The 26503-nt window shown below is 42.7% G+C and overlaps 1 protein-coding gene across 2 annotated transcripts in view; it reads left to right on the forward strand.

Annotated features, from left to right (window-relative positions):
* The first annotated feature begins 1321 nt into the window (after positions 1-1321).
* Positions 1322-26503, forward strand: part of fam49a (family with sequence similarity 49 member A) — a 41837-nt gene continuing 16655 nt past the window's right edge. For both annotated transcript variants that reach the window (XM_080791064.1, XM_080791063.1), the window contains exons 1-2: positions 1322-1431; positions 23028-23081. The gene's annotated coding sequence lies outside the window, so the exon portion shown is untranslated. The remainder of the gene's footprint in view (positions 1432-23027; positions 23082-26503) is intronic.

A 26503-nucleotide genomic window follows, 5' to 3' on the forward strand; every position in this document is an offset into this window, starting at 1 on the left:
GGCAGCTTTTCATATTTTTTACCTTTAACTGCACTGATCTGCGTGAAACGTTGCATGCACACTCCCTAGAGACCAAGGACAAACCTTTGACCTGCATTTTTCACATCTGCCTTTTATAGTGCCACCAGGAGGCTGACTTTTGTAAAACACATTTTTTATATTACTCCTCCAGATTCTGTCCAAAAATCTCTCAAATCGTTACACAGTATCTCTATAGTCATGTGCTCAAGACTGATCTGTCCGATATTTCATATTCCATCCAAGATTGGCCCGTTTTGAACAAAAAGCCTAAATTAATACCAGGGTTGAAAGAAATGTCATATGAAGAAAGGTTAAGACACTTACAGTTACCAACGTTAGTGTACAGGAGGTACAGAGGAGATATGATTGAGGTCTATAAACTTGTTCACCAGATACAGTATATGACTTTACAGCCGAGCCTGTTGTCCATTTCTGGGACAACGGGTATGAGTTGAGAGGGAATTCTCTTAAACTCTTAATGACTCTGAATGACAACCACTAAATTGTCATTCAGAAAAGAGAAAGAATTTCTTTACACTTAGAGTTGTCAGAGCATGGAATAAACTTCCGGAGGAAGTGCAGGCTCCTTCAGTCAACACTTTTAAGAATAGACTTGACACATTTTGGTCAACAAAATATTTTTTGTATAACTAAATGGCTGGCTTGTGGTCATAAACTGGTAAATACGGGACTTTGAAACTGTATTATGTACACTTTGTACAGTATAGCTAGAAAAAAATCAAAAAACAGAGTGGGTGTCCACATGAACTTTGTTTATTTTAAAGTGTAAAAATATATATAAATATTAATGTATTGTATGTACTTGTGAATTTGAATATGTATTTATGTCTGTTATGAGTCTGGCGTAGAGGATTTCATCCTGTGCTGGAAATCTTTTCAATAAATTTCAATGAAATGGCACCCTTTTCACATTGGCCTATTATAGCGCCACCAGGAGGCCACAACCTGAATAGCCTCGGTCCCAGGCTTACTTGCAACCTGACCTGGCTTGGTGGGAGACCTGTGCCCCGACTCCGAGGCGGGTCACTTTTTCTAGTTTGACTTCTTCTTTTTTAATGCCAGGGGCCAGGGGTTGCAGCGAGCCGAGCGAGGAACGCCCAAAAGAGGCATCCAGCGTCACTATTGGACAAAGAAGAAGGCAAATCCCCAATAGGAGCCAATTACAAATGCCATGGGCGGACACTCTGCTCATAGGCATTTGTTAGTGGTTCCTGTCCGGGCTGGTGGGAGGGAGGGGAGGGGCGTGCAAAAAAAGAAACCGTTGTTGTCTCTGTCTGTAGCCACTGGGGGACTGAGCTGGGCTGGTCAGGAAAGTAACGCTCTTGTACAGAGTTCTCATTTTCCATTTCCTCCGTCCCAAAACAAAGTACAGTTCTAGGAGAATTACAGGTGAGTGGGAGCGTTTGCGACTTTGCGTCAACCTCGAGACGCCTGTTTAGTGCAGTATTTTGATTTACGTCGGCTAGATTTGGGCTACTTGGCGCTGCGGGGCTGAGAAATCAGTGGCTGTCAAACGAGTTCACATGGAGAGAGAGATGCCGGAGGAAGTGCTAACTTGCTAGTTAGCATTAGCCTGTGTGTGTGGGTGTGTGTGTGTGTGTGTGTGTGTCCGCCCGCGCGCGCGCGCGCGGAGTGCATTGTAATTCGCTACAAATGTGATCGATAATTTGCTGGCAAGGTTCAAGGAAGCTGCTTTGATCTGACTGTAATACTGGATTATTAGAAAGCCTGCAGTCAGTGTATACTGATTTTGGGCAATATTTTGGCAACACATGGCTGTCTACGTTAACGTTAGTTATTTATTAAATAAATCGCAATTTAGATGACTTAATTTGCACTTTGAAATATCTCCAATTATTGTTTCTGAAAAGTTGCCAGAGAGACCACCATGCACTAAGTTTTGCGGCAAAACTTTTGCAGAGTAAAGAATGAATGACTACCTCAGGCCCCAGGTTAACAGCCAAAGTACCCATCTCCTATTGTGAACGCTTCACAATGGAATGGAATTGCAGTTCATATAGTGACTTCACTACTTGTCAGACCGGTAGAGGATTCTTGCACCCTGGCTTTTCTAAATGTTTGTGGTCTCAGGTTGCTGTCACAAATGTCAGACCACAGCAGCTGTTTCGATGTCTTGCCTTGACATGGGCTGCTAATGTATGACTCTATTCTCTCTTCCATGGGGGTATGGTATTGAATGACTTTAAAGTTTAGATCAATAAACTTCTCACCAGGTCCTACATTAAGGGTGGGAGCAAAAGTCATGGTCAGTATTCTTTATCGTTATCTTTACGTATTCATTTTTATTTACCAGCGACAATGCACATCCTCTTTTTCCATGCCGATGTCAATGTGCAAGAGTTTGCTAAATGTGCTCTTTTTAATCTGTAGTCCTTCCTTGGGCGGGTTAATAAAATTGATAACTTACACATTTGCAATTCAGTGTACCAAGTACTGTGCGGTGCAAATTAATGCGATACATATATATTTTATACATATAAAATACATTAAATACCGGTACATTCTATTCATATGTAAAGGCAGAGATGAGTTGGTGTGATTACTCACGTTTAGGGCACTCCCTACAAGTATTTATTGGTGTGGGGGTGTTCAGTTCAGGTAGCACAACTCTACTGGTGATTCCCTTGAAGCACTTTGCTGTAATGACTTCAGTGAATTCTCTAACACACAAACACCAGGCACCAACCAGTCAAGATCAGTGGTTCCTAATGTTGTGTTGGACCCAAAATTGACCAGGTGATTGTTTCTCGCATCATGTCGCATGTACTCATTTGAAGAAGACAAGTGAAATATTCATATGTTTTTGTTTAGACTGGGTCCCATGGGGAAGCTCGATTGCTCAGATTTGTCTTCAAAAGTGAGATTGAAATTTCTCAACGTTGTCTCAGGGCTGCAGTGGTTTTGATTAAAGAACTCCCAGTGTAGAGCAATCTGATATATTAAAGCTCATGATCCATTAAAATGCTGGCTGCTGCTGTTGTGCAGGACATACAGTGACAGCTGCAGTTTTCAACAACTGTGTGTGTGTGCGCAGAGAGAATGTAAGGATCTTATAGCAACATTTCTGGCATGCTGGACGAATTTCACGAATCTAAGACGAGACAATGGCTGTTGTGCATGATCTGATTATCTCGGTTGGAAGATGCGTTGCTTGTGGTGTGCATAGCCTAGCCCTAGCCTAACTATAGAACATGCTGTCTGCTTAACTAGTGTGTGTGTAGTGTAATGTTTATGTGAATAGTATACTCAGTTGGCTTCATGTATCTCATGCCAAATCAGCCAAAGAATTGTATTGTGTTGTATTAAAATAATATATATATTTTCCTGAGGACCAGCAAGGAAATATCTCTGCACTTCCACTTCACATAGTGGATGTTCACATAGTCTACTTCACAAACTACTGTTTATTTCTAAAATACGGACTCCTGGGAACACTCGGCAGCAACATTCCATGGGCCATATCTGGGATATGGACCGTGGTTTGAGAAACACTGCTATCGTGTGCCTCTACTAGTTTGCTGACCTTATCGTCACCATTGTTAGCTCTGGCCAGAGGTAGTGTTTGATGAAGCTGATAACATTTGGTTACTTGACGACATAATCAGCCGTAGTAGCTGAGTAATAACGATGTCCTTCCCAGAGCCTTTGTTCACGTCGTGCTGCCAGCACTAATCGGTTTACAGTGACTAATCAATTCATGTTGTGTTTTGTGTGGGCTTTTGTTGAACATTTAAAAGGCTGCAAGATGCCATGCTGATGTGATGTGGTGCAAGCATTGGGGAAACCATTGAAGAGAGCAAAGACATGTACACGTTTACAAATGTCCCTTGGAAGGGCCTGAAGAGCGTGTGTGTGTGTCTGAATTGTATGTGTAGCCCGACAAATGCCAGGTTTTTGGGTCAGACCACTTAAGCCCTATTGAAATTTATTTTGGAAAACGTTTGAAGATCTTCGCCTATAATGACATGCCCAAAATAGGGATGGCAGGCAGGTGAGGTTGATATAGGCCAGGGCCTAGTGGTTAAACACCGGGAATCAGTGCACATCAGCTCATTACTGATACCGATGTTTTTAGAAAATGGGAGATATATCGGCCAGACCGACATATGGGTCAGCACAGCCTCCAACACAGTGCACACACAGCACACAGATCATTCATGCCCTGCCAAGACGGTGGGTTATAGTGTGTTAATGTGTGTCATCCCTGGACGTCTGCTCATCGCTCTGTCTATAAAATTCACAATTTAAAGCATCGTAGCTTGCTTCCTTCACTCTCAGCTCAGTTTTCACTTGCCCACAAGAGGAAATGCTAGCTTTTGTTCTAAGAACAGTTGTGTGTGTGGTTGCATGCATGTGTGCAGTTTTAACCTGCTGCTGTTATGCAGCTTGTCAGCACAGCCTCCAACACAGTGCACACATATCATTCATGCCCTGCCAAGACGGTGGGTTATAGTGTGTTTATGTGTGTCATCCCTGTACGTCTGCACATCGCTCTGTCTATAAAATTCACAATTTAAAGCATCATAGCTTGCTTGATTCACTCTCAGCTCAGTTTTCACTTGCCCACGAGAGGAAATGCTAGCTTTTGTTCTAAGAACAGTTGTGTGTGTGTGTGTGGTTGCATGCATGTGTGCCGTTTTAACCTGCTGCTGTTATGCAGCAGGGACAGGAGGGTGAGACGGCTATAATCGAGTGTAATCAGTGCCAGGCCAGCCTGCAAATATGACTCGGTGGTATTCCTACCGAAATGCAAACAGGTGGCAGCCGTTGCTGAGTTGTCCGAGTGTTGTTTATTTATGTAATGATAAAAGTATCCAATTAGATAGATTTAGCTGTGCAATGAAAATAAACTTTGACTCGGTGATACAGTAATAACACTTTTAAAATGCACTTCGAGAAAGCTAGACTTATGAACGGCTAGTTGTACATTGTGTGAGACGTCAACGTTTTGTGAGCTTGTAGATTTTGGGTGCACAACACTAACTGGCACATAACAGTAACTGTACATGTAAGTATGAATAAGGCTTTACACTCCATTCGTAGGAGCTTCCACCTCAGCTCGTAGCATGTGAAAATAAATGCATGTCACGTGTAATATGTTATATTACATCACCATACAGTCACTATTACAATTTTAAGCATCCAGTAACAGGGCAACAGTGAAATTTCATTATATTTCAGGTGTCCTGGGCTTACTGGGGCCCTCAGAAATTTTTAGTATTCAGTGTAGTATTTTTCACAGAAGACAGATTTCTATGGCATCTGCTGGTGTCCATCAAACAAAAAGTGCTGATTCAAGAAATCAAGACTGAACCAGGCTAGGTGGGGTAATGTGATATTCAGTATATATAGCAGTTGCATAGCTCCAAATTAATCTACTTGCAACAGTGACTTTCATTTGGTAGCCAGAGAGCTATGTATCACAAGCTGCTTTGTGACACAAACTGAGAAATCCCACAGGATTTCCTTCCTGTGCTGCAGAGTGTACTGTACAGACGCCTAGCCCAAATATCTGACTGCAGTATTAGCTGAACATGCAGTTAGCCAGTTGCACGGACAAAACTCTCCCACTGCATTCATTCACGGATTCTGGTGTTTGATGGTCATTCAGCTGTATGCGGGGAGTCACAAGACAACTTTGCACATTCTTAATAAATTACTGGACCTTGTAGTGATTCCTTCCACAAGCTGATGTTCCTTTACCCATGCATCCTTCTGTTCAACTAGGGCTATCACAATCAACGGCCTGCTAAGTCACTCTCGGATACAAAATATGAAATGTTTAGGTTGTGGCACATACAGAACACCTTGTGAACATGTTACATCTCAGCTCAACAATATACTGCATTATTGCTGAGGAGGAGGACATGACTTGACCACTATATTAATGCATTGCCATCCACTGTACCGTGGGACTGCTCTATTAGCCGTTTCCTAGTTACTAATTGTAGTAGCATGTTGGCATATATGGTGCATTGAAACATTTACAGTAATTTAATTATACTGGTCACACACATCCCCATTAAGAGTATCCCAGCTCTTATCTGTAAGTCTGATTTAGCTCATTAAGCTAGCATTACTAAAGTATAAGAAGGTTGGCTCCTTAGCCTCCACCTCTCATCCTCTATCTCCTGCCACTAATCATCCAGTTAACAATGGTCCATCGTACACAGCTGACTCAGTCAATACTACCATCTGGGCTGGAACACAATATGCAAGTTGTTGGGTTTAGACGGAGTCCAACAGACTTTGAGTGTGGGTGTGTTGTAACAGAACAGACCTTAATATAAAATCATATTTATGCATTATTAGACACTATAGAATAGGACGCCACAGGAGACGAGATCAGATTTAAATCCACAATGTTGAGCTCACAAATACTTACAAATACATACAATGTTGAATATGTGTGACCATAGTACATGCCACCATAGTATGCTGCAGGGTATGCCCATAGCATGCATTGATGCATAGCATGGTATTGTTTTTCCTTCACTTGCCTGTACACTCTCACACGGTGACAGTAGCCTTATTTAGCTCATTGGTAGGTGGTAATATCTCATTGTCCACTTTAGCCTAATTACTAGTAATAGTAATACAGATGAATCCATAACAGCTTCCTATAAATATAAGTGTCATCACCACAAAAGCCGCCCGCTAGTGTCCAATGCACACCAGGCTTCTCTTTCCATAATAATTTTTCACATATTTGTTTGTGTTCACAGCTGACCAGGACACCCCCCCCCCCCCCCCCCCTCCCCATCAAAAAATCCCCATGAGGAAATGTTGAGCCACAGTGAAACTATGCAAATCATACCGGGCTGCTTTATCGTCCTTTGCCTGTCTGTCTTTCTCTCGTGTTTGTCTTTCTGCTTGTGAGAATGAGTGTGTGTGCTCACACCGTGCTGCTTTATGACCCATACACACTTCCTGCTCACGTTTCACTTTTATACTCGTATCCTGTCAGCGAAGACAACAGCTCTGAGTTGTGTGCGCAAGTGGAGATTTTAGCCTGCACAACTGCCGCGTGCATGAGGAAATTAGTCTTCAATATGAAATTGAGGCTTTTCAAGTTGACAGCATCACTCCCTGCTCTTTCATAACACAGACAATGTCAGAACTGAATAGTGGTTTTAGGCATTATGTCACCATGAGTTTTGTGTCATTCGATAGTTTGCAGAGTTCACAAATATGACAAATTACACTGGACAATTACCGTACAATAACTGAACTCACAACTTAATTCAAGATCTATCTAACTTAATAGTGCACAAGAATTAAAATTTTAAATGACTAGATAAACAGTTGCATTGAAACCTGAGTTTTGTGTATGACAGCTTGCGTTCCTGAAAAACATGTACACCATATGCCCTTATCGATTCGTTCTTCTGATGGCCATGCAGACTCCCCTGAGCAACAGATCTCTCTTGGTACAGTCTATTTCTGTGCAATTGCCTGAAGCGGTGTTCTTTTGTAGGCCACAGGAAAGCCTTGGAAAGTGGGCCACACTACACAAATGCAACGATACCGTTTCTTTTTTCCTTTTGGGATCCTTGCCCGACATTCTTTCCCCGTCACCTGCCAGACTGCTGGGTTGCCAAGGTCATGATGCAGAAGCAAAAGGTTCTTAAGGAGGAAGTTTGGATCAGTTAGGTATCGCCCGACCGACATGACTTACGATATTGATGATGAAAGAGGCCTATATATATATATATATATATATACAAAAAAACCAAGCAGCAGCATCCTTTCAAGAGTAACATTAGCTGTTTGCTCTAGTCTTCTATATAGAATAGGCCTACATTTTTGCATTTACAATAGTTTTGAGATCGTGTACAACATTGGTGGTATTGACACACATTCCCTTTCTTCATGTATCCCTTTTAATCAGTCTGCTCTCCTAAACTGCCCTCAGTTGTTTATGTATAGTCAACCCAAGATACATAATGTAGTTATTTCAACTAGAGATGGAACTCGGCTTTATCACACTATCTGGCTTACAGTAAAGCAAACCTGTCGGCCATCCTTTAGTTTAGTGCATATGAGCCAATTAGGGATTCTGTGCTACTGGCCTGCCTGTTGCTCAAAGCTCTACTTTTCACAGCTGGTAGAGTCGTCTCAGAGCCAACCGGTCCTTGAGCCACTGGCTGCTTGGCTTGACTGATTGTTTATGGCTCAGCAGCAAAGTCATTGATTTTAGCAGGTGCAGGATTTATGGGTGTTCTTTCTTTTCCCCCTTTTTTTAGCTTATCCATGATAAGCTAACATTCTGTGAAGTGAAGAATATCCAAGCGATTTAAAAGAGCCGTCATGCTCTGAGGAAAAGTGTGTAGCAATCCAGGAACCAGTGAAGGACCCATAACATCAACAGCTTTTTTCAAAGCCGGGCAGTAACAATGTTGAAATTGATTTACAGTTTGTCTGTGTATGTGTGTGTATGACTGTAACAGATTGTGGTCTGCAGTTCCTGACACCAACCCGCCCGATCTGTTTTAGAAGGAATATAAGTAATGTATTTTGAGAACAAAGCACTTTCATTACTGGCTGTTTGTCATTGGGCTCTCAGTTTCTTGTTTTCCTTCTACTTGTGTTATGCCTTTTGGGGTCAGACTGTCAGCAAAATGACCATGAACTCTTATAATACAAAACGTGACCTGGTTCATTCTCCGAACTTGTCCAGAGTGCTCTTGAGCAGGGAGATGGTGAACCCTGTACTCTACGCATATATCTAAATAACGGAGCGGTTGCACAAAGACCCGCCCGGCAGCACTGTATAATGCAATTTATTTGTGAAAGTTATAAGTATTTTTTGTTGAATTACTCATAACAAAGTTGTAAAAGTCAACAGTATGTATATCCATAACATAAGCAAGCAGCACGTGCAGACAATACACTAGTTCTTTCTTTCAATCATTTTATTATTAGGCCTATTATTATTTATTATATTTTCACAATCTGATACACAGATACGCCGGCTAGCCGAATTATCATGTTTTGATAATTCGTGGGACAGATGTATGCATATGACGGTATAGAGTTGCATGTGACAAAAGCGTAAACTAGTGTATTTAAGAAGATGATGATCAGGTAATATAATTGTGAAAATAATAAAATGATTGAAACAAAGAACTAGAGAATTAATTGTTTGCTAGCGTGTTGCTTGTTTATGTTATGGATATACATACTGTACAACTTTGTCATGAATAATAACAAAAAATACTTAAATTATAAATTGCATTAAACAGTGCTGCCGGGAGGGTCTTTGCGCAACCGCTGCAAACCTCACACGTTAACCACTTAAACCCCATGTACTTCATTGACCAGTCATTCAGTGTCCCCAGTGGGCTGTACTAAGGCTTGGCATCCCTTTCCCTTAGTTCTCCGATTGCAAATTTAAGTTGACGATTAATTGTGAGAAACAAATAATTGCGATTAATGATTTAATTGTGTCTTTTTTGCATTGAACATTGGGGAGTTACGATTTGTATTTCTGTTTTCCTTTTCGGCTTCGTGATTACAAATGGCATAGTTTCACTGAAAATCACTGACACATTTAATAATCTTTACTTTAAGAATTTACAAAATAGTGGAAATATCTATAAGCTTACAACGAAGTGATGTGTTGTAAGCTATTTCTGCTATTTGTTGAAAATGCAATATGCACATTTTTCAACAACACGATTATGCAAAAAATAAATAAAGTGATTATCTCAAATAATTGCGATGTATGTAATTGTTACAGGCCTACTCACAACGCATCTCAAAGCTTGATCTGCTATTTTGGCCAAATGTTAACCCCTGCCAAAAATAAGGATGCTAGGGTTCATGTGGTTAGAGAGAGAGCATCAGAACTGTAGCTATAGGTATCAGGTATGGACTGTAAGTAACTGTAGTAAGTAGTTACTGTATAGAATAGGCTAAGGAAGAAACAAAAATAGCTTCCTCCAAGCATTATATTGCACATTTTTATGTTTATGTGGAGCTAGCTTTGCACGGCAAGCTGGTTTAATAGCAGGGTTAACAACACCTGTACTCAACTGGCCTGTATTGTCTCTAAAAGGTCAGGTATTATTCAATTGTCTACAGACTGATGATACACAGGAAACATACTATAACTATACCTATTAGGATAATGGTAAAACACCCATTATAAAACTGCAATATATAAAAGACCAGCTTTATTAAACCCTATACTTCATCGACTGGGGTCCATCCATGGACCGCTCATTTTCTCCCTCAAGTTCAAATCTCTTTGCCGAAAATAGCCGATCTACAAGTTTAATCATTGTGAAGTTGTAGTAAATGTAGTTCTGCTATTTTCTGTTCATTTTGCCTATTTGTGCCGACATTTGGAATGATCGCTGTGACTGTGGTTGAGAATGATCACCGTGATATTGGTATGCAAAAAAGGCACATCCAAACAGGCTCAGGTGCAGAACCGATATGAGGGCATACTCTGCTTTAGATAAAGTCCACACTCTAAGAAACTCACCTTTTGATTCAATTTAATATCCCCTACATGTCACATTAAGATAATTGAATACTTACTGATGAAACACAAAAGTAAAACGAACAGAGCTTGCCCCCCATTAAAAGTTTATTTTAGTGTCTTTTGTAGTAACTAGCTGTACTGTTTGTGTAGCATAGCTGCTCTGAGCACAATCCATACAGGAGAACATGTGTGACTTATTAAAAATGTAGAAGATGCATTTGTATTTAATCTGGGCAAGAACCATATGTACCATATACAGTATACAGTATCATTGCAGCTGTAGGATATTTCTGGTCGCCCTCTACCTGCTCGCCCTTGGTAGGAGCATCATCAGATATTTCTGCAGATTTAGCAGAAAAGCAGACATTCTTCCCAGGGTGCCCTGGCTCTGTATGTGGCACACCCCACAGAGCCCTCGGCATTGGACACACAGGGGGCTTTGTGGCGATTCATATACTTCTGAACATAGCCTACTATTTGCTCTCAACAAGTTACAGTAGCTTTTGTATTTGCAAATTGTTCATAGTTCCTGCATTGTGTGTGTGCGCGCTCTGCAGGTTCCATGATACTTGTGAGCTGTTGTAGTGGATGCTTTTTCACCACTTGCTGTCAGATTATTAGCATCAGTGAGCTTAGCGTAGCATAGCAGCCTACACCCACGAGGGGAGAAGCCTGTGGTAGTGTGGAGATTTACGCGCATGCACATTGCACACACACACACACACACACACGCACACGCCCAGAGGGAGAGATTTTACTCACATACATTTCACACACACACACACACAAAATGTTGTTCACTCAGACAGACATGGTCTCCTTTGTATCTGCAGTGCTTTTGACATGGCAGGGCTCTGCTGCAGAACAGAAGTGGCATTGACAGAGCATTGCAGGAGGAATTCTACGCCTGGAGTCCCACGCTACACCATAACGGCTAGTAGTAGCCCAAACGGCCACTCCTCCTCCTCCTCCGGCCTCTGAATTCCACAGTCCCTCACTCTTTCTCTCTCACTCTTAACAGACGTTCTGGGCTTCTTGTCAGAAGAAGTTCGTGCATGGTTATTTTGCAATCTTTTAAAAGCTATAAGCAGCAATGGCTCCCAGTGTTTCTCTCTCTCTAGCACTCTCACACATTCTCCCTCTTTCTTTCACACGTACCACCACACACACACACACACACACACACACACACACACACCCACACACACACAGTAACACACTCGCCATTCACACACGTCTTTCAGAGTTGTTTACTACTGTGTGCCGGAGCCCCTCCCTCTGTCTCTCTTCTTCTCTTCTTCTCTTTTCCTCTGTCTCTGCATCCCCCTCATCATGTCAGTCTCCGTAGAAAGAGCCTTCTTTAAGGCCGTTCCGCTGACCCGGAGGAACCGGTGTTTGGGTGTCTGTGTTGACGAGGCCAGATGTGTAAGGGGATAGTAGTGATTTTGTAGTGGGGGGCCAGCCCAGCTGGCTCAGGCAGAGGACTGAAACGCCATCTGATGATCAGAGTTGTGTGTGTGTGTGTGTGTGTGTGTGTGTGTGTGTGTAGTGTGTACAGTACACAGTAAAATCCAGTGTTTGTTTTGACTTTGAAAGTGTAAGAATGGATAGATGTTCTGTGTATGTATGAATTATACACACACAGATACTTGCCATGAAAAACGAGGCTCCAGCGTGGGTGTGTTCTAGTGAAAGGCGAGTAAACCACAGTGGGAAGTGTGGTTGTGTGTTGCATCTGTTTCATGACAACAAAGTCCCTTTGGACAGACTGTATTCAGACAGGGCCTCAGGAGAAGTGTGTGTGTGTGTGTGTGTGTGTGTGTGTGTGTGTGTGTGTGTGTGTGTGTGTGTGACTCTCACACGTACAGTATGCGAGTCGATTCAGTGGAGTCAAGCGGGCTGCCATTGTAGTGGTGGCATTGGGCAACCCCCCCCCCCTCTTCCACCCTATGCCCATATTGGGACATAACTCCATCAGAACCTCCCTCAAGCCCTTCTCGCCCCCACCCACTCCAATGTCACGTTTGCTCCAGTAAAGTGAGCCTGGGGGAGATGCAGCTCCCCTAACCCAGTTTGAAGGCCTGCTTCTGGGGCCAGTCAGAAACTCATTCTCAAATTTAGCCTCAGATCATTCTCTCTCTCTCTCTCTCTCTCTCTCCCCCCCCCTCTACCTCTTTTTCTCGCTATCTCTGTTGTGTTGTTTTTGCTGCCTGCATCTTGTTAACGAGGGTGCATTGTTAAGGGTTTTTGACTTGGGATAATGTAGGCTTGGCTTGAGCTGTGGTTGTTTGTGTATTTCACATGGTGGTGGCCTTAATGACCACAGTCTCACTGCACATGCTGTTAACTCAATGCTCCTCGGCTTATGCATTGTTTTATTTTATTAGCCTAGCTTTTTTTTTGTTGAAATCCTGTTAACTGCCTGGCATGGAGGTCATGTCTGTGTGGGACTCTCTCTTCATTGCTGAGGCCAACATTCTGTCTATGCCAGTTACTATGACATAGCCCTCCCCTCCCTTCGCAGATGTTTTTAAGCTTTGAAAAGAGCCCCAAGTTGTAGCCGCCGCTGTTTTCTCATTGTGTCTCTAAATTTTAGAGCCACACATTTTAGAGCCACAATCTTGAAGTAAATCAAGATTTAATTTAATTGTTAATGCTCCCTTTGTTTCTTTTAGAGTATAAAAGACACAAAGCGAGCATTAACAAAAATATCTTAAATCCTTTATTTAGTTTGGGTTTGGGCACTCGGTGGCCATACTCCATACACTTTCCTGAGAACCACCACACAGCACAGGCCTGGCTGGTGGTAGTTGTGTCAAACGTTTTGTTTGCACTCACAGGGGCACTTTTCCTTGACTCTCAAACAGAAGTTATTTTGGGTCATTTTGGTGTTGATTTTGGGCCTTGTGGTTTAAACAAAGTCTTTCTTTCTGTCTGTCTCTGTCTCAGAGGAAAAGGCTTAACTTAACTGAAGTCTTCACTCTTCAGAGCTCTTGGGGTCAGCATAGTGTGTGTTTTTAGAGGCAGTTCTATTGTCAAACGAGCTTGTAGTGGTGTGAGCAGAAATCCGTGAGGCAGCACCATCATAATTGCTTTGGTCACAAAAATACATATTTCTCTGCACGTAATACTACAGGCTGGGATGGCACCTGTCAGCAGGGAGGGTTGGTCCCTGGGGTGGCACCTGTCAGCAGGGACGGTTGGTCGCTGGTGTGGCACCTGTCAGCAGGGACGGTTGGTCCCTGGGGTGGCACCTGTCAGCAAGGACTGTTGGTCCCTGGGGTGGCACCTGTCAGCAGGGACGGTTGGTCCCTGGGGTGGCACCTGTCAGCAGGGACGGTTGGTCCCTGGGGTGGCACCTGTCAGCAGGGACGGTTGGTCCCTGGGGTGGCACCTGTCAGCAGGGACGGTTGGTCCCTGGGGTGGCACCTGTCAGCAGGGACGGTTGGTCCCTGGGGTGGGACCTGTCAGCAGGGAGGGTTCGTCGCTGGGTGGCACCTGTCAGCAGGGAGGGTTGTACCCAGTAGGGTACAACACGCAACGGCAGTGTGCATGGGGAGGAAATTGAGGAATTAATTGGCATAACGAAACGGGGTAAAAAAAGAAAGTGGCTATAAACTTAAAAATAAATGAATGTGTGCTTCCTCTGGTTGCCTCCATGGCTGTGTGTCAAGGGCTTATCAGATCAAATCGATTTGGTTGATTATACTTAGTTATTGTTTTCTCATTGATGCATTGATATATTATAAATATAATGATAAAATACATATACTTATATACATATATATATATATATATATATATATATATATACAAATATATACTTGTGTTGTGTATATAATGTGTATGTGTATTTAAAACCATTTTTTTAATTTTGTTAGATAAACATAATCATATGATGCTCTGACGAAGGCTCTATGCTGAAATGCATAAGCAGCCTGATGTAACAAAATAAAATGATTAAATATATATATATATATTTTGAGTGCCACCATTTCCACTCATCACTCATTTTTACCAGTTTTCTACGTATGACATCTTCCATGAGCCGACATGAAACCGAAAGACTGCACTTAAACTGGGACAATGATGACAGCCATAACACAACAAGCATGACATAGCCTGGTCTGTCTATGAAGCAGCTGTGGAATGTCGTGTCTCCAGACAGACTCTGGATCAGGGCTGCTCAGGGCCATTCTTTCCTGTTTTGCTCGTGTGTCAGCGTTCAAGTTTTGTCACTTCAATTGTGAATGGCAGTATGCCACTCGAGTAAAAACGTTACACCCATTTAACAGCAGCAACTACAACAACAACGACACAATTAATTGAACCAACCAAAGGGGGGTGGGCGGGTGGAGACTGGAGAGCAGAGAAGAATAGAAAGCAAAAAAGAAAGATATTGGATATGGATATGTATTTTGATAAATTAATGAGGGAAGAGTCTTGGGAATTATGAGAGACTGGCTGAACACATTAGCCTTATGGACAGGTTTCCAATGTACAAAGTACAAACTGTGTTTGAAAATGAAACCATCGTGAAGTCATTACGGCTTCATCTAATACCGGAAATGTACTGTATTCAGCAGTCAGACCAAATCAATTGCAGTGTCACCCTTTTTTAATAGAGAAATCATCACAATTCTGTTGAATGCTACATTTATTTCATATCAAATGAAGTCCAGTGTGACCACAGCAAACAAACCCCACAGATTACAATTGAATGCCATTTTATTCTCATTGCATAGTCTCTGTCTGAGCATTTTCATTTTAAAGTTGAACTGATGTGAGTCAGGCCTTTAATCCTGTCTCTCACACAGCACAGCAACCCTTCCTCATATGAAGCATGACAGTTAAACCACTTTACAGTATGCCCTAGGCCTAGTTAGACCTCGTCATACAGCATTGTCGCCATTATTGCTATGGCTGGTTCAAATTGAGGTCTCTTGTCTGAGGCATTCTGTGTGTGTGTGTGTGTGTGTGTGTGTGTGTGTGTAACTGTGTATGTGAAGCTGTCACCTGGTTCAAAATAAGGTAAATTATTCAAGGTCAATCTTTTCTTTTTTAAATACTTTTTAGTATTTACAGTATATTGTCTTCAATGCACTTTCCTGTTTTCACTAGACATGTGAATTGACTGAATGTAAAGGACTGACCCCCCCCCCCCCCCCACACACACACCATCCCAGTCCCACCCTCCCCCTCTGTTCATTGGTGTGTTATGAATCCATCATCCATTCATCCATTCACTGTTGCCATGCAAACTAGAACAGGAAACGATGTTCCTGGAGTTAAGATCTCTCTCTCTCTCTCTCTCTCTCTCTCTCTCTCTCTCTCTCTCTCTCTCTCTCTCTCTCTCTCTCTCTCTCTGCAGTCTCCACCTCCCTCAACCGCCCATTGGCCCTCCATCGGGAACGAAACCTTGGGGTGACCCCTCAGAGGGTGTCTGCTAAAGGCAGTGCATGTTGATGTGACTGTCACTTTACGCTCTCAGACAGATTTCAGAGTTTTCCTTTTTTTGCAGATGGGTGTCCAGTTGTCCACTGACTGCTTTACCAGACTGAAGCTCCATCCATCTCTTGATTCTCTTCGTTCCTTGTCCACCGCTCTGACACCCCTAAATCCATGTTTCACTTTCCATGACCTGGAAATGTACTTCCATTTATTACCCGTAACAGACAGACACACTGTATTTCTCCTTTGCACGTATATATACATTGCAAGTTTGATCTGCACCTTAAGCCTATTTTAAAGTAACTGGAGTAAATGCAGTTGCATGCCAGCGTCCTGCACGCCAATCTACAAACGTATCACAAGTGTTGTGGGCTTGTAGATCTTCTATTTTCGGTGTGACACGCCTCACGAAGTAGTAACGTTGGGAATGCTCAATGCTCGTTGATGTAAATAATTGATTTGCTGGTTGAATCCCTGGATGTTCATGTGGATAGCCTACATATCTGTCACACTATCCATGTTTTTACATCTAAGCAACATACATAAGCCTTAATAATAAGGCAAATGGCCAAGCTACTACTAAAGTGCCTTGCAGAGTCGAGCGTAATCGACGCAAGAATACATATGCAACGGAGGGTGAGAGAAATGTCTCCCCTCTGCGTCACGTCAGTTACGTGATCCGTCTCGTTCCGTCGGGTTGAGATCTGATCCTGAGCCTACCCAATCATATTGCTTGCGTTGCGTAGTGTGTACCTTGCGTCGAGGACACCCTGCCCACCTGGAGGCAGCAGAGAGCAAGATTTTGTTTTCCTGCTCTGCTCCTACCCCCGAAGCAAGAGGGAAGCCACTTATTAACAAAGGCGGCTTGCATGCTGTGGTTTGCTGGCCCAATGGACCCTATGCCGGTGACACACAGTGACAGTTTGCAATTAAGTGTGTGTGTGTGTGTGTGTGTGAGAGTGTGTGTGTGTGTGTGAGAGTGTGAGAGAGAGAGAGGGGCGGGCAGCAAGGCAAGCGAGGCGAGAGTAGAAACAGACAGGGTAGGCCTACAGCTTTATTTCATTCATGCATGTTTTCGTTCTTTTTTTATTTAAGATACAAACACACCAGTTGCATGTGTGTGCGTGCGTCTGCGTGTGTGTATGAGAGGCAGGGGGGGGGTTTCGTCACGTAAGACGTAACTATGGTTTCCAGGTCGTACTGCAGTTGTTAATGTCGCAAAAAGAGGGCGAGGCTTGATTTCATATAGGGCGTGCCAGATAGATTTCAGCCGTCATTTATTAACGGAACGAAATTAAGGAAGGATCAGCTGATTGCGATCACTTTATAAATGCCGTGGCGACGTGAGTGTACTACAAAACCTACACTCAAATTTGGGGCAGATTTTACACTCCATTGATAAATGAGGGCCTACTGTATGTATGTATAAAATAAGCTTGCGTTTTTTGTGTCCGTTTGACTCCCCCACACAAGGAACAAAACGGTCTATGTCGAGGCCTTAAGAGTCGCATCACAACGTGTCGTAGGAACTACTATTTATGCAATTTTGTTTTACAATTTATGTCAATTAAATAGTTAAAAGCAGGTTATGGAGATGTGTGTGAGTAAAATGTGTGATTCGGGGACGAGGACTTTGTTTACAGTCATGACGGTGCACCATCATCATCCGGTCGGTTTTAAGTTAACCGGTGCCAACTGTGAAAACGTTTGAATGTGAACTAAAGGGAATGCGGCTGCTTACACTGCAGGTAAACTCACGGTGAGGGACCAGATGAGAGGAGGACCTCTACAATGTGCAGTCTTCCAGTCCATTTAACAGAGTGAACTCTGGGATTTGGGGTCTTTTGTGTTCCTGTGTAAACTTTGGATACAGACCATTGAGCGGGTGGGGGGGTGTGTGTGTGTGTGTGCGTGTGTGTGTGTGTTTCCTTCCTTGCATTTGCAATGTACAAATATATGTTTTTATCAGGCTACAGTATATAATCTACTCTTAAGAGGTTATACATAACATAGGCCTATATTGTGTTCTAATAAATACAGTATATTTGACAGAATTCATAAATATAGATACGGTACACATGGCATTGATTGATTATTAAATAGAAAAGTACAGTCAAACATCTAGTCCAAAAGGGATAGCACCAAAAAGTGCAGTCTTGTTTCCATTTAGGCCCATGCAATCAATTCATAGACATGACATGTAGAACAAAATTCAATAAATACCATCTCTCTCGCACGGACACACACACACACACACACACACACGTCTGTCATGTCAGTAAAAGTCAGTGAAATGGTTTGTTCTCAGATTACATATGAGTCACATTCTAAAGCTTCAGAGTGACAACATGAAGTGGAAGTGATATTCAGCACTGTTTTATTCTCAACTGTAATGTACTGAGTCACTGTAGATAAATTTTTTTATTTTTGGCTTTTCTGCCTTTATTGATAGTATCAAGTGAATAAGGACAGGAAAGAGGGAGAGACATGCAGCAAAGGTCGTCATGAACGGGACTCGTCCGACTAGAACACGCGACACGCTGTCAGGTCAGAGCCTATATGTGGCATGTGCCCGGACCACTTGGCCAGCGGGCGCCCCTGATTCCATTTTTATAATGTCAAGGAGTAGGTTCAGGTTCAGTTTGTTGTTTTTTATTTTATTTAAACTTTCTTTTGTTAGTTGTGCTTTTGCTTTCTTTCTGTTTTTGTCATGGCATAGCATAGCGTTTGCTTCTGTTCACTGCCCTGAGAGCTGTCAGCAACTCCTCAGCATCTATCCAGACAATATGTTGTTTCCCCTGATGTCAGACAGCCGGCCTGTGACTGACCGCAGTCCGTCCACACCTTTCACTGTTCTGGACAATCACTATAAGAGTTTGTGTGTGTGTGTGTGTGTGTGTGTGTGTGTGTGTGTCTCTCCTCTGCGTTTCCACTCTTGTCAGCCACATGCGGTTCCCCTGTCTTTTAACGGCTACGCCGGCTGTCACCATGGCAACAGTTAGCGCCCAGACAGGAGCCGCCTGCAGACGTGTGTGTGTGTGCCCATATGTTGCTGTGAGTTTTCTGTCTGCCTGCCTGCCTGCATATGGTGTGTGCTGTGTGTACATCTGTCTGTTTGTGTGTGTCTGTGCGAGTGTGACTGCGAACTGATGCCCCAGAATGCTGTCTGTAGCCTTCTGTCTATAATTCATGACCACAAGGAGCTCACCGTTGGAGTCAAAAGGTCATGGTGACAGTTTTACATAGAACAGCCAACTAATGGTGTTCTGCTTTATTTAGCATCATGAGAGGACAGACAGCTGAGAGACAGACAGGGAGTCTGTATCAGTACTCTGGCTTGTAATTCCCGAGTTCCTATTTTAAATGATTTGCACAGAAATGAAAGCAGGCTCCAGTGCAGTGTTATCAGCTTGTAATCGTTGCACGGTTGTTTGTCTTTAAGTTATCAGTAGTTTTGTTTGACATGTGTGAAGATAAGGAACCCTGCCAAACCTTCTGCTTTTTTCGTTTCCTCTTTTTAAGTATACTGTCCATGCAACTACTACTACTATAAAATGAAAATGTGTTATAATATAAATGTCTGCTTCTGATGGAGTCTCAGGGGGAGGGCTAAGATGGTATGGACTTTATTACCATGGTGAAAGCGCAAGGTCAAGAAACTAGACTCAAAATTGCATTTTGATTAATTGTTCAGCCATGTACCTACAATTTAATATTTAAATTAACTCTGATTGGCTGAACGCAACAGGCTGATCCCTGTTGCCAATCTGTCGTCAATCTTGGTGACACAGCTACAGCTACACACTACACAGGCCTATCGATCACTTTATGTACCTTATGACTGAATAGTCTATACGCCATTGTCCATTCCCACACATTTCATACAGCACATGAAAATGCATGGGGTGTTTTGAAGCAATACAATGTTAGAAGAGCAACATCCTTTCCTGCTGCTAATAAGGGAATTAGACATTTATTTATTTAACACTTACTCATCATCCGTCATGTGGGGAAAGCCTTACAGTAGCAGAAAATAGCACATGGACAAGGCAAGCTGACGACGCGCTGTGAGCTTGTCGAGCGTTAATTTCAGCAAAATGTTTCCCCACAATAACAATACACTAGTATAGACCCCTGAGGGACTCCGCTCAACCATATGGGGTTTAAGTGGTTAATGTAAAAAATAAAAACTGTCCTGACGTCGATTTAGCCTACTCGACAAAACAAGTCACCGCCGAACATAAAATACGCATATTATTGTGTGTTGTCGCAGAGGGGGGTCACTGGAAAATTCCACTGGCACTGGGTTGGAGGCTCCTGAAAAAAACATGTTTATTTTCTCTGATTATACACACATCTCCCTTCCTGCTGGTTCCACTACCTGCTGCTCCCGGCTGAATGATTTACTGACCGGCTGACTGTTTGGCCAACTACCGTACCTTGTTTCACCAACTAGCTGGTTTGTGACTGACTGATTTGTTAGACTGGTAATTGTTGGCTTTTCAGTAGTGTAAAGATTTACCCTCACACGACCAATGCTGGCTTTACAGTATAAAGTGTAAATATGTACCATCACAGAGCCATTTCTTTTTACGCTCTGTTAAATTCAGGATTTCACTGAGTGATTGTTGGCTTTGCTAATGGCCATGTGTTTGCCTGGCTGCTTTTCTGCTTGGCTGATTGGCTGCCGCCTGGCTAATTAAATTACTTGCTATTTACTTATTTGCCACGCTGGCTGATTCATGGTTTCTGACTGACTAACATAGAAAATCCATCCACATTCCTCTGAGAGAGGCATGAGAGAGAGAGTGAAAATAGAGAGATGAAAGACCAGAGTAAAGAATGGGTAGAGAGGGAGAGAGACAAGTTGGCGGTTTGGCTAGTGCAGTGTGTGTTAGGATGAGCCGGTGTCAGTTATCATCACCAGACAATGGTCTGTGCTCTACACATGGTGTTTTGGCACGTGCATGCGTGTGTGTGCCGCACTCTCACTGTCGTCTATGTGTCTAATGGAGCCCAGAAGGACACAGGAGGTGTGTGTGAGGTGGAGGAGAGGTCCACTGTGTTGGGCCCATTGGGGGATATGACTGACACACACACACACACACACCACCATGCCCTTATAAGGATGTCTGCTTCAACCCAGCCTATCCCTCTAGAAGTCCTCTATCCATCCATCCTCGGTATCCCACTTTGTTCACTTGATCTGTTACCATGCAGGTTGCCGGGAGGAGGGGTGAAGACTATTCACTGTGACAGATGGGGGGGGGAAGCCAGTAGTAGGTGTGTGTGTGGGGGGGAAGCTTGACATTGCAAATGTGGTGTGTGCAACAAGGTACAGTGAGGATTAGGAATGCTTACCATAACGTGAGTGAGCATGCATTCTCTCCATACAGAAGCTACCAACTACCATATCGGTTTTTGCCCCGTACATAGTACACATGTGGGTGTAGTAGCTAGCTACCACTTTGACTCCAACCATGTGTTTTGATTTTAGTCAGGATCTAATGGCATAAAGTCGCATGAAATCCTTTTTTGGGGGATTTTCCCCAAATGATCTTGTGACCCACTTTTGCATCCTGAAACCAGGCTTTGAAACAGCACAAAAAGAACTCATTTACAGCCTGCCTACGGTTTTTGCCCGCTCTGAGGGCCTGTAGTCATTTACTTTCATAATCCAATCTTGTCCTTTTTAACATAGACGAGGCAGAACACTAAATAATGTGTCCAATGCTTAAAGGACCTCTTCACCACTTTTCAACCTACATTCATATAACTGGTCCTCATTCATGGTAAAATGTCACAATTTTTTTCTACTCAGTCTGTCTCTCATAGGAGGGCTGTGGGAAACAGTGACATCATAGATAGGGAATCCAAGCTAATAGAAACTGTTGCAATGCGAAAATGGAAGCCATCGGTCTCACAATAATAAAAATGTAAATATATATTTTTTAAATCTTGTTTAAAAAAAAAATCCTGGTCACTAAACTGCCTCCCCCTGGCCAGCCGGGGCGCCTGATGGAGGGGAAAGGAACTGGTTGGAACAACGTGTTCCTTCCACGCGCTACGTCCAACCAGGGAAACTCCCCCCTGTCAGGTGTAAAGGAGCAACTTGGACACTCAGGCATGAAGGAAGCATGAGTTCAAGTCCGTTGCTCTCCCCTTGTCCCCCATATATGGGGACTAGGTTGGTGGAGGGTGTGTAGAGCCCAGGATCAAATTAGATGATTGACACAGGGATGAAAAATGGGTTACAAAATCGTGGGATAAAACAATATATTAAAATTAAAAAAAATCTTGTTTTAAAAATAATCTGCCTAACGATGATGTCACTGGTGGACGGGTTTATGAACTGCGCACATCCCTCCCATGAGACACAGACTGTGTAGTGTGGTATTTTATCATGACCATTAGTGACTGAGGACCAATTATATGAAGATAATTTGGAAAGTGGTGAAGTGGTCCTTTAACTTCCTGTACCTCAACTTTTGTTTGCCAGTCAGAAATGCATAATCCATATTTATTGCTCTTGCTTTAGACGATGAGAGTGCATCCTAGACTGTGATGGTTGGCAGGTGTAGTGTGTCACATGACATTTAATACTCCTGCTAAATGGGCAGATGAGCAGCAACAACAACAGACCAGGATGCAAGTTTTAATAACTTGCATGCTTGATTAAAACTGTGCTAACATTGGTGTTACACGCATGCACACACGCGCACACACACACACACACACACACACATACACACAGTAGCGAAAATAGCTTTTTTATGCATTGTGATATTGAGGATCGGTTATTTTAGTTTTTGCTGTAGGGCTTAAGTGGTTAAGTACATAGGCCAGACTGGGCTTAAATATGTGTTTGTTTTGAAAACAACCGTGGCGTGCATGGTTTTGTTCTGCTTTGGTATCCGTGACATTCATGACATAGCAATGGAAATGAAGTATCTCTTGCTTGTCCTTCACTCGTTTCTTTCTCTTTCACTTTTTCACTATCCTCATCTCTCTTATTTTTCAGAAACAAAGCAAGCGGATGATATAGATAGCATCCCAGGCTCCTCCACCAGAGAAGGTACATGGTGCAACACACACACACACACACACACACACACACTCACACACACACTCACACACTCTCTCTCTCGGATCATACCGTGTTTAGTAGTCAGATGGGTGGGCTATGTGCAGTATTTTTCTTAGTATTTTGCCAATAATTTTGACTCAGGCCCACATGCAATATCCCCACGGCCCACCAGCGAGCATCGGCCCACAGGTTGAGAATCACTGCATTAGAGCAAGTTCAGTGACGCCTGAGCAAAGCCACACTCTATTGTGCAGAACAGCAGTGCAACAGTGCTGCGGTATCAATGATTACAGGCTGGGATTAGACTGCATTTATTTAAAAAACCCACACTTTCACTTTCTGCGGCTGCAAGGAGTGAGTGATGGTGACTATTAAGGAGGAATGGCATTTTAAATTGAAATTTGTAATGCAAACTTAACCCCTGCAATGTGGAGGAGGAGGAGAGGCCAGGCAGTGTTTGTGAACACATCTGTCTTCCTAAAGCCTGAGCATTACGGTGCATGCTGTCTAAGCCTGATGTATAGTTAACATGGGCCAGGCATTAGTGGTACAGGAAGGAGCTGCTCTGTAGAACATATCGCGCAAAAGTGTCAGTCGGTTGCCCATTGAGGGTGTGTAAGAGCACCACCTTCACACTCATACCGTTACTGTAATTACTGTAATGACCTTAGCTGGCTTAGATCAACTTTCACCACAATCTCCCTCCGAGCATTCACTCATTTTAATAAAAGGACATGCTACAAAGTGTGCATGCTGCCTGCTTTTATTTTCTGATTAAAACATAAATTATTTTTGGGTAATCTCTTTCATAACTGATCAACTATTGCACACCTTAAAAATATTCCATTTGTAACTCATGAGTGTGTACAAATGTAAACAAATGGACTGTTACAGTTCCATTTGGGTACATACAAGATTTCACTCTACCTATTTTCTTCTTCTTTGTGTAACAAATATTAGTTCTCCAATAATATATTCTATTCACAATTATTGCTTGGGCTGTTTACATTTAAATCAACATTACGATGGACAATATCCAAGATTAAAATTGCTACACTGTGGCTGCAAGTTGACAGGCCAGTTTTCATATTTGGCAACATAATTCTAATATATTGAATGCAAATTTTCTGCATGTTATGACTAGGACATTTGGAGATACATACAAATACATGCCTTCTCTCAACTGTATAAAATATGCACCCACTGAATTCCACCATTCAATCAAAATCTCATCTGGCCGGTTTGTTCCGCTTAAAGAGAACCACTTGAGTCCCAACAGAGGTTGTTTCAAATTCCCTGGACGACAGAAAAAAAGCTGTTCATGCAACTCCACTTATTTGCAGTTATAATTGCATGGCACCCGCTTTAATTACAAAGCACACAGGGCTCACGATGGCAGCTCTGTCTCTCAGGCATTGTTTTTCTGCAAGACGGAGACATTTCACATGGAGGTAAACTGAGGACAAGAGGTCAGTCTAGGTCCGGGGCAGGTCAGGGTGGGGGTTGGGGGTGGGGGGGTGCTTGGGGGAGCCGGCATGTCCCGCCAGAAGCACAGGTGCATGGAGACAGCAAGCTTGGATTTCAGATCATTTAGCGATCCTGCAGGGACTTGAGGCTTCTGCAGCAGGTTTCAAAACAACACCTGGGTCAATGAATGCTTTTCCTTTTTTGTTTAGCCCAGCTTTAACCACTTGAACTCCATCGTCCATATTCTGCGTTGAACATTAGCCAAAGATTGCAGATCTACAAGCTCCCTACGCGTCGCAACGAGACACGTTGTGAGCTTGTAGATCCACAAATGTTTTAATCCACTATTTTCTTTTATCCGACGTAGACGGAGAAACTGACTTGAGTTTACTGTACTTGGACCGCTTCTTTAATTCCAAGATTATAAGGATTGTATTTATTAATCACTTATAAAGCCTTATAAAGTTTGTATGATGAATATTGACAATGGTACACTTCAAGCACTGAGCTTGAAGATCGTCTATTTTCGAAAATGTTTGAAATTGTTTGCCTATAATAGTATGCTCAAAATAAGGACACCAGGTTGAAAGTGATTAAAACCACAAGTTGGTTGTTATGTGAACTAGCCCTTACCCGTTGTGAGATATCCCGCCATGGGTGCGTTTTTGCATTTTTAATTCACTAATAAATTCATTATTAATCATTAATGTGTGAAATCGAAAAAGGGCTTCGTTACGCCCTCCATATTATTACTGTCAATGCCTGTGTGAAAAGTGGGAGTGATTGGTGCAGCTACGGCAGTCACAGTGACACACAGACATTCAGACATTGTCAGAATTATAGTATGATGATTGTGACATGCAGCAGGCCTGAAATCAGCATTAGCATGGCGTGTAAGAGGAATACAGACCTTTGATTATGATGCATTCACAGTGGCATGTTTTATCCAAGTAGTATGGAAAAAACAATGCCTGGATTGTTAGAAAGTCTTCCTACTTACAAAATCTGTCCACCATAATTCTGAACCTTATGACATCACCCTCCACTCCTCATTCCCAATTCCTGATCCTCGTATATGGCCGCTCCTGGTTTTCATGTTCCCCTCAATGCCCTGAATATAATGCATGATATTATGTACTTGTAGTTTGTTTGGTTTGGAGGCCCGCCTGGGAAAGCATGTTTTTGTTTCCTCACTCACTCTCTTTTTTTCTTTAAAAAAAAAGAATATCCGACTCGGCTTCACGAGAGACAGGAAATAGTAACGTAAGCTCAAGCTGAGCCCCCAAAACAAGGAGTGGACTCTGACATCACTGGATTTTGTCTGCAGAAGTGTCATATACTGCTCGGAATGAAACAAGCTCAGATTAGACTAGGGGTTAATCGCCAGTTAATAAAACTAATAAATGTAATCACTTATACCAGGGTTTTTCAACTGATTTTGACCCACATACCCCCATTCTTCTGACTAAGAGCAACCTGGGGACCACCACTATTGTGTCAGGTGGGCTGACCACCCGTCCCGCATCTCATGGGACAGTCTCGAAATAGCACATTTCACTCATTTCAAGTCATCCCCCAAATCAAAAGATATGGGAAAACAATTGAGCATGTGATACCATAATCACAATAATCTTTAATCATATTACATCATATTCGAGGTGAAAGAAATGACTCCAGACTCTCAGAGGGCAGGTGTGTGTGAGAGTGTGTCTGTATTCAGCTGTGATGCTCGTTATCATCGAGGCAATTATGTTTGTGCATTGCACTGTCAAATGGCCTACATCTGGCTTTTGTTCAAGCTGTTGTTGACCATTGTTGATAATTGAGATTTTTTAGTTTTTAGTTTTTTTTCACCTGGGTCCGCGGACCACCGGTTGAAAACCCATGACTTATACCCCAGCATGGGGTGTAATAGTCACATTTTGGTGTGGGAGACCTTAATT

This window comes from Protomyctophum bolini (genome assembly GCF_963924005.1).
Source record: "Protomyctophum bolini genome assembly, chromosome: 19".
NCBI lineage: Eukaryota > Metazoa > Chordata > Actinopteri > Myctophiformes > Myctophidae > Protomyctophum > Protomyctophum bolini.